The sequence below is a fragment of the Nuphar pumila genome, chromosome 14 (genome assembly GCF_984573655.1).
Source record: "Nuphar pumila chromosome 14, dmNupPumi1.hap1.1, whole genome shotgun sequence".
Lineage (NCBI taxonomy): Eukaryota > Viridiplantae > Streptophyta > Magnoliopsida > Nymphaeales > Nymphaeaceae > Nuphar > Nuphar pumila.
In genome coordinates, this window is record NC_143262.1 from 7,970,799 (window position 1) to 7,980,697 (window position 9,899).

A 9,899-nucleotide genomic window follows, 5' to 3' on the forward strand; every position below is an offset into this window, starting at 1 on the left:
GAGAATGCTGGTAGTGGATAGTTATTGAGGATCGCCTAAATCTTACCAAAGCGATCATGATAATACAGGTGACTGCAATAATTATTGCAAAAACTTGAAACCACATCTGTGAATCACCCTATTGGAGATTTGCTCTTCCACTGAAAGATTGAGAGCGTGCAAGTTTTTGTCACAATTATGGGCATTGTTGGCCTTTGCCTTTTAAACCTACTTCATTTAACAAATGCCACAACCCATTTAATTTCCTGTTTTATAACCAAGTCAACCATATTGTCACGGTCTTGGTGAGAGGGTGCTATATGCTTTCCTATACATGATTTTCTCTCTTCGTTCTAGTCCCTCGTATCTTCCTCATTCCTATGATGGTATTGATGGGTTCTTTTTCTTTCCTTCTCTTTGAAAAAAATATAAGGTGCAATCACATTGTACATTTTAAATGTGCTGCTGAACATGAGCAACCTGTTGGCTCTCATAGCTGACAAGTTGTATGGGAAAGATTGAGGTGATCAGGTGCAGCAGAACATCAAAAATGTGCAATTGCACCTGATCCAGCCTCGATCTCTCCATTTCTCATTCTCTATAAGTAAAGGGCACTTCTCTGAGACTCTTTACTCTTCCCTCTTAATCCGATTATACTCTCTCTCGATCGATCGATGGATCAAGGCTCTTCTCTGCGACTCTTCAATCTCCCCTCTTAATCCGATTATACTCACTCTCCCTCTCCAACACAGAAATATGCGTTAGCACGAGTGCAGATTCTCCTTTATCCGGCTACCACTCTTCTCTCTCTCTCTCAATAAATAAAGGGCTTCTCTTCTCTGCCACTCTTCTCTATTAATCTCTCTCTCTCTCTCTCTCAGAGAATGGCTCTTTTCTCTATAAAAGTCTACTTTCTGATGGCTCTCGTCTCCCTAGTCTGGGCAGCCTTCTCTTCGTCGTCCCCTTTAGAGCCGCAGAGGGAGCAGGACTTCCCCAGCTCCAGAACCGACGCGGAGTCACTCCTCCTCTTCAAGAGCGCCATAAAGCAGGACCCCAACGGCGCTCTGCGCGGGTGGAGGCTCGACCCTGGTTACCCATGCAGCTGGCGCGGCGTCACCTGCAGCAGTACCACGACCACCCTCCGCAGAGTCACCGCCCTGGACCTCAGCCGCTCAAACCTCGTCGGCGACCTTTCCTTCCACACTCTCTTCTCCCTCATCGCCCTCGTCTCCCTCAACCTCTCCCTCAACTCCCTCTCCCTCAACGCCTCCTCGTCTCTCCCCCAACTCCCTCCTTCTCTCCAACGCCTAGACCTCTCCTTCAACGACGTCTACGGCTCGCTCCCCGACGAGTTCCTTCTTCCCAAACAGTGCCCCAATCTCATCTCGCTGAACCTCTCTCACAACAACCTCTCGGGGCCTCTACCCCGAACTATTTTCTCACCCGCCCTCCAATTCCTCGATTTTTCTTTCAACAACCTTTCCGGTGACGTCTTTCAAATAAGCGGCTCTTGCGACATTCTTTTGGTTTTGGACCTCTCCGGAAACCACCTCACGGGATCCATCCCGTCCTCGCTATCGGGTTGCGTGACTCTGAGAGCGCTCAACCTTTCATCCAACGGCTTGGGAGGACAGATACCCGCCTGGCTGGGCAATCTGACGGCTCTGGAGAGGCTGGACCTCTCCAGCAACTCCTTCTCCGGGTGCGTCCCTCCCGAGCTGGGTCGATCCTGCGCGGCCCTCCTCGAGCTCAGGCTAGCCTTCAACGCCAACCTCTCGTGCTCGATCCCGGGTTCGCTCGCCAACTGCGTCTCCCTCCGGGACGTCGACGTTTCCAACTGCAACCTCTCCGGAAATTTCCCGAACGCCCTCCTGGAGAATTTGGTTTCTCTCGACACCCTCGTCGCTAGAAATAATTTCATCACGGGCCCTATGCCTAACATAATTCCCAAAACCCTCAGGGTCCTCGACTTCGGCTCCAACAAGCTCTCCGGCAACGTCCCGCCGGATTTGTGTACGGACGGGTCGGCGTTGGAGGAGCTGCGGGCGCCAGATAACCTTCTCACGGGAGGGATTCCGGCGAATTTGTCGCTTTGCCGGCGCCTGAAGACTATCGAATTGAGTATAAACTACCTCACCGGACGGATTCCTGCCGAGCTCGGGCGGCTCGGCGATCTCGAACACCTTATGGCATGGTTCAACGGACTGGATGGACCGATCCCACCGGAGATCGGCGGGTGCCGGAACCTGAAGAATCTCGTCCTCAACAACAATTTCCTCAGCGGCGAGATCCTGGCCGAGATCTTTGAATGCACCAACCTCGAGTGGATCTCCCTCACGAGCAACCGGATCTCCGGTGGGATCCCGCCGGATTTCGGCAGGCTTCAGCGTCTCGCGGTGCTGCAATTGGGGAACAATAGCCTGTCTGGCACGATCCCTCCGGAGCTCGGAAACTGCAGCAGCCTGGTTTGGCTGGACTTGAACAGCAACAGTCTCTCCGGCAAGATTCCACCGTATCTCGGTCGGCAGCCAGGCACCGATGCACTGAGGGGCATCCTCTCCGGCAACCCGCTCGTCTTTGTCCACAATGTCGGCAACTCCTGCAAGGGCGCTGGCGGGCTGCTGGAGTTCGCCGGGATCCGGCCGGAGCGGTTGCTCCAGTTGCTGACGCTCAAGACTTGTGACTTCGTGCGGCTGTACTCAGGCGCTCCCCTCAATGACTGGCCACACTACCATACCCTGAAGTACCTGGACCTGTCCTACAACGACCTCCAGGGCCGGATTCCACCAGAATTTGGCCGGATGTCCGTGCTCCAAGTCCTCGACCTCACGCACAACAAGCTCAGCGGCGAGATCCCAGCATCGATAGGCGACCTCCACAACCTCGGTATCTTCTACGTTGCACACAACCGGCTGCAGGGCCGCATCCCGGACTCCTTCTCCAACCTCACCTTCCTGGCCAAGGTCGACTTCTCCGACAATGCGCTCACCGGCCAGATCCCTGCCCTTGGCCAGCTCACAACATTCCTAGCATCACAGTATGCCAACAACCCAGGCCTATGCGGTGTGCCGCTGCCACCATGCCAGCCTAGCCTCACAGAGAGCCCAGCTGGAACCTGGCACGGTCCAGCAGGGCCCTGGGCCAACAGTGTGGTGCTGGGCATCCTGGTCTCATTAGCCTCCGTCTGTGTGCTGGTCGTGTGGGCCATAGCTGCCCGGGCCCGGCAGGCCAAGCGTGACAATGCGGCGATCCTCACCAGCCTGCAGGCGTCGTTCCCGGCGACCTGGAAGCTGGGTAAGGAGAAGGAGCCGCTGAGCATCAACGTCGCCACGTTCCAGCGCCCGCTGAGGAAGCTCACCTTCTCGCAGCTCCTGGAGGCCACCAACGGCTTCTCAGCCGGCAGCCTCATCGGCACCGGCGGGTTCGGAGATGTGTTCCAGGCCACCCTCCGCGACGGCTCCCGCGTCGCCATCAAGAAGCTCATCAGGTTGAGCTGCCAGGGAGACCGCGAGTTCATGGCCGAGATGGAAACCTTGGGCAAGATCAAACACCAGAATCTCGTCCCCCTCTTGGGCTACTGCAAGATCGGCGAAGAAAGGCTTCTAGTATACGAGTATATGGAATTCGGCAGCCTAGAGGACATGCTTCACGGGAGCTACGCTGCCGTGAACGAGGACAACGGTTGCAAGAAGCGGTTCCTGTTGTGGGGCATGAGGAAGAAGATCGCCAAGGGAGCTGCTAAGGGACTCGCCTTCCTCCACCACAATTGCATCCCCCACATCATTCACAGGGACATGAAGTCCAGCAACGTGCTGCTCGGCGCCGGCATGGAGGCGAGGGTCTCGGACTTCGGCATGGCGCGGCTCATAAGCGCGCTCGACACGCACCTCAGCGTGAGCACGCTCGCCGGCACACCCGGGTACGTCCCACCAGAGTACTACCAGAGCTTCCGATGCACGGCGAAGGGGGACGTGTACTCTTTCGGGGTGGTAATGCTGGAGATCGTCACCGGAAGAAGGCCAACTGATAAGGAGTTCGGGGACTCGAACTTGGTGGGATGGGTGAAGGGGATGAGGAGGGAGGGGAAGGAGATGGAGGTGGTGGATCAGGAGCTGGTGGGGGAGGATCACCACAGGGAGCTGCTGAGGTTCCTGGAGATAAGCTTGAAGTGCGTGGAGGATTTCCCATCGAGAAGGCCTAACATGCTGGAGGTGGTCGTCATGCTGAGGGAGCTATCTGTTGATGCCCAGGATGAGGTGCAGACTTGAGGAGATTGGCTCCGTCTATTTTTACTTCTACATTGCTTTTCTTTCCCTTTTCTTTGTTGGTCTTTCTTCTTTTAATGTGCATTAGAGAGAGATGTAAATATGGGTAATGCTGTTTCACTCTGCTTTATTTTCTTATTACATTGCTCTGTACAAGATGATGGTTTCTTGCTAGTGGATAAGTAGTTTCCCTTGTTATGTTATTGCTGATCACCAAATATGTTCTTAAGTATGTTGGGCCATGTCTTTTTTTGATGGGGGTGTGAAACGTGTGCCGATGGGATAAAAGTTTAGAAAAAAAGGCCTCGCATCAATTCCCATTTTTCGAGGTTCCTGCTTTGTTCCCTATCAAACGGCCAGAAAGGTAGTGATTGATGGTACCCTTGATCTTTAAACAATGTCTAACCAAATAGATTCTTATACTTTAACCAGATGCACTATTCAAGCACAAGATGGGATGGAAATACGAGGGGTGGCACGGTTTTGGGTGAAGTGATATTAAAAATCACCACTGATGGTGGTGACTTTCAAGTGTTTTGCATGGACCCTGCGGGCAAGGGTCTTAGCTTCGGAGTTATATGCTGACGGGAGGGTGACTATCTCTTCGTGCCCGGCTGCGGTTTCTTCCCGTAATAAACGAAAAGAAAGTGTTTAGCATGGAACTCCAAATCCCTAGGAATTCTTTTGAATAAGGGATTTGGCATTGGGCCCTTGATCCACCCGGATGGGCTGTGAAATATCACCATCATAGGGGTGCCAATGGGTTGGGTTTCACTCAGACCTGACCCTTACCAAATACTATAGTGTTAGGGTTTGGTAATAAAGAAGGAGGTCTGCTTAGAATCCAGGTCAGACTTGAATGGTTTAATTAGTATATAGAGCCAGGTCTGGTTTGTTAAATTTCATACCAGACCCAGGTTCGTCCAGAGTTTATATTATGATCCATGATTTTTTAATGTAAACAAAATATTATTTTATTTGGTCTGATTTGTATAATACTTATGAGACTGGGTATGGTTTCTTTTATGGTAGACCTAATGGAACTAGGTTCTGAATCTGGTACCAGCACTTCAAAGTCTGATTTAGGCTTGGACCTACCTGTGTCCCAACTAAATCTGACCTGCTGACACTCCTAATCAAAGTTTATTTTAAATAGAGAAAATGATTGTACCATCCTGCTTTTCAAAATGCCGACCAATTTGACAAAATCTTTTACATATCTTAAATATCTTATTTCTGTCTTTTTTAGGATATTTTTTTTTTTTGCACATGCTAACCTAATGATGTGTGTGCAATATATATAGGTATGTTGTAGGAAGTTCGCAATCTTTCAATAAAAAAAATTTGCATAATTATTTTGCAGACCTCATGAATTTAGCATAAATACATTTGCGAAATTGACCAACTTTCCATCTCATGCATTTACAGCAGTCTCAAATTGAAAGCCTGTGAACCGTCATGAAGCAAACCTTTGTGAAGATACCCCGACACTAATTGAATTCTTGTGTGCAATCAACCCTAACCCTATTACTCTAAGACAAAACCATCAAAATGTTAAATAAAAGGCATGAAAACAAACATAAATAATTTATAACACTAATAAATAAATAAATAAATAAATAAATAAATATATATATATATATTTAAAAACCTTAAACATATATAGTAAACCCTAAACAAAAAAAATTAGTGTTAAATATTAAATAAAATACAAAAGAACATATATAAATCATCCACGGCAACAACCAAGTATAAATACTACAAGGCCATATTAAGCATATATATATATATATATATATATATATATATATATATATATATATATATATATATATATATATATATATATATATATATATATATATATATATACAAAAAACTAACTTAAGAATATAATAAAATAATATATATATATACATATATATATATATATATATATTGTTTTCTTGCATATAGAACTCACTTTTCGACATAAAAGAAAGTTAACCAAAATGATGTTACAACCTTGTTGAAATGTTGTAAGATGATTTCACAAGAATTATCATAAAAAAGAGAAGGAAAAGGTTAGGGTTCTAACAAGGAACAGACAAAAAAAATAAAAAAAAAGAACTGCAATGACTTTATATATGAATTAGTAAGAATGTGAAGGTACAGACATTCACAATAGAGATTTCTGAATGCCAATAGTCATTTAGGGACAAACGTGAGTATTTATATAAAGAAGGTTCGTAGGTTTTATTCGTGAAGGTCGTACTATATTTGCGAAAGTCATACTGTATTTGCAGAGGGCGAATCAAAGTGAGAACATCACACTACAAGAAATTTGTGGATTAACGATGGTCATAATCTATCATAAATCTGTTGCTGAACAGTTTAACGACGGGTTAGCGACAGATTAGCGATGGATAACTTTCATCACAATTTCCTAATCGCTAATTAGAGATGAAAAATATTTATCGCTACTTCCATTGCTAATTTGTGATGAATTAACGAATGTCATGATTCATCGCAAGGCCATCGTTAATTCGCAAAGATTTAGTTTTACAACAGATACATATCCATCACTAATTTCGTCGCTATTGTAGCTATGGAATTACGATGGATTACAATCCATCGCAAAACATCGGCCAGTTCAGTTTTTCGATAGATAAATATTTGTCCCTAATCCGTCGTTAAATTAGAGACCGATACTAATTAGCGATGGATAATATTCGTCTCTAATCCATTGCAAAAAATAAAAAAAAAATTAAATAAAAAAAAATTTTAAAAATGTTTGAAATATAAATATCGAGAAAAATTTTCTCGTTATACAATTTATATATCATGTGTATAAAAAACAAAGTACACATAAAAAATACATATACAAAGCAGTTGAAACAAATTTAACACAAGATAGAAGGTGAAAAAATTTATCAATCCACTATAATCCTCACCATGTTCAAATTATTTACAAGTAAACATTTACAAAGAGTTTTTTTTTGAAACAACAAGAAGGTACAACAAATTCAACACATGAATCTAATCATCGCCAAGATTCTGAGCATCTTCTTCTTCATTGTCTCGATCTGCCCCTTCATCCATGCCTCCATTAGCTCCTCTACATTGATTATCTCTAGCATCCTACAAGAGAAAAGAAGGGTTAGTATTGATAAACAAAATATAATGAAATAAACTATATGCAATGCACCTAATCTAAGGCAATCAAAGTAACATGAAGGAATTACACATAGACTAGCTAACAATAAAGTGAAGGACATTAAGAGAATTCAGATATGTGTTCTAAGGCTGACAGAAAAAAATTCATAGTGATTCAATCATGCAGATATGTGTTCTAAGGTTGTCAAAAAAATATCATAGTGATTCAAGCATGCATATATGTGTTATAAGGTTGTTAAATAAATATCTTCTGTATCACAATCATGCTTATATGTGTTTTAATGTTGTCAAAAAACTCTCATAGTGATTCAATTATGCATATATGTGTTCTAAGGTTGTCAAAAAACTTACATAGTGATTCAAGCATGCATATATGTGTTCTAAAGCAGTCAAACAATTTCATAGTGATGAAATCATGCTTATATATGTATTCTAAGGTTGTCAAAAAACTTTCATAGTAATTCAATCATGCATATATATGTGTTCTAAGGTTGTCAAAAAACTTTCATAGTGATTCAATCATGCATATATGTGTTATAAGGCAATAAAAAAAGTTTCATAGTGATAGAATCATGCTTATATGTGTTCTAATGTTGTCAAAAAACTTTTATAGTGATTCAATCATGCATATATATGTTATAAGGCAGTAAAAAACTTTCATAGTGATGAAATCATGCTTATATGTGTTCTAATATTGTCAAAAAACTCTCTTAGTGCTTCAATCATACTTATATGTGTTCTAATGTTGTCAAAAAACTTTCATAGTGATTCAATCATGCATATATGTATTATAAGGCAGTCAAAAACTTTTATAGTGATGAAATTATGCTCACATGTGATGAAATCATGTATATACTAGCTTGAAATCTAACGACATGAAACAGATGACATGAAACTTTCATACCTGACAGACACTTGCAGACGAAGTTCCTCTGTCCTGAAAAAAGCTGCACAACTCATTACGAACAACGTCGAAAATTGCTTAATGTAAATAGTCACACACTGTGTCCTTAACAAGCTGGCGGACACCATCCCAAGAATTAGCCGGGTCAAATGGACGCTTGGAGTGGATGCTGGCAGGAGAACTCTGAGAGCCCTCACTGGAGAAGGCAACGACTGGTGTGATGTTCATATTACTCTCAAACCCAAACACGTGACCATTTTTGGTTCACCGGTAGCAATCACCTATTCTGCAGGATCAAAAGGCGGATGTTGAGTGGAGTCATCACCATATCGCTCTACCATCTTCTTTGAAAAGAGGAAGCAGGGAGAGGGGTAGGCTCAGTTGTCATGCTGAGTCTGTCCCCAACCTCGACCGAGAGGGAGGTGGGCTCTGCTACCTGGTCAAACCCGACCCCATCAGAACAGAGAGAGAGAGCGCAGGGAGGGCCACCCTCTCCCGTGTCGAAAAGAGAGGACAGAGAGCGAGCGAGCAGGGAGGGGCGACACCCCTCCCGTTGAAATGAGGAGGCAGAAGTTGGGGTTAAATCGAGCTAGCAAGGTGAGAAAGGGCAAGAGAGGGGCAAGGGCATCGGCCCCTGCCAAAAATAAAAGAGGGGTAGGGGCATCAGCCCCTGCCGGAAATAAAAAGAGGGGGGGAGGGGTACGGGCCAAAGGGAGGGAGGGGTACTGGCCAAAGGCCCCTGTGGCTCTTGAAAAGGAGGAGGCAGGGGCCAATGGACCTGTCATCCTTGAAAGAATCGAAGCAAGGGCCAATGGCCCCTACCGACTTTAAAAGAAAATCGGTGTAGGGGCCATTGGCCCCTGCCGAATTCTGAAAAATAAAAAAGGGGCCAAAGCCCCCTGCCAGAATCTCCAAAACAGAAGGAAAGTGGGGGGTGGGGGGGGGGGGGGGGTCCCGACCCCTTCCGTCGGCCCGCTGAGAGAGAGAGAGAGAGAGAGAGAGAGAGAGAGATGAGGGGAAAGAAGAAGGAAAGCGAGGAGATGTACCTGAGGGAGGAGGTCGTCGGCTTCAGCAGACAAGCAAGAGGAAAGGAGAGAGGAGACAAACAAGAGAGGGCGAGAGAAAGGTCGAATGACCAACGAGGTGGTGTCGACGAAACTGCTGGAGAGGGAGGCAGTCGTCAGAAGGGGGAGAAGGGAGGGCGAGCAACGGGGCGAGAGAAAGGGCGAGGGTGTGCAATGAATGAAACAGAAATGGAAAAGAAAGGGTGATCGCATTAGGGTTTTACGGGAAATTTAGCGATGGCAAAATTCCATCAAAAACGTTGTTGCAAATTCACGACAGAGTAGCGACAGAAAATGGTGTCGCAAAGTTGTGATGGAGTGTGAGATGAAATTTTTCATCGTTAATCCATCGCAAATTTGTGATGGAATTTTTTTGTCGCTAATTCCAAATTTAGGGACATATAGTTTTCTCTCGCTAATCCATCGCAACTTTGCGAGGGATTATTTTTGTCACAAATTTTTGTCGATAAATAACATTTTTCTTGTAGTATGGGGGACATTCACAACAGGTGACTGTGAATATCAACATAC

The 9,899-nt window shown here is 45.0% G+C and overlaps 1 pseudogene; it reads left to right on the forward strand.

The window, feature by feature from the left end:
• Window positions 1-863: 863 nt before the first annotated feature.
• Window positions 864-4,247, forward strand: LOC149816249 (serine/threonine-protein kinase BRI1-like 2 pseudogene; annotated as a pseudogene).
• The last annotated feature ends 5,652 nt before the right edge of the window (window positions 4,248-9,899 follow it).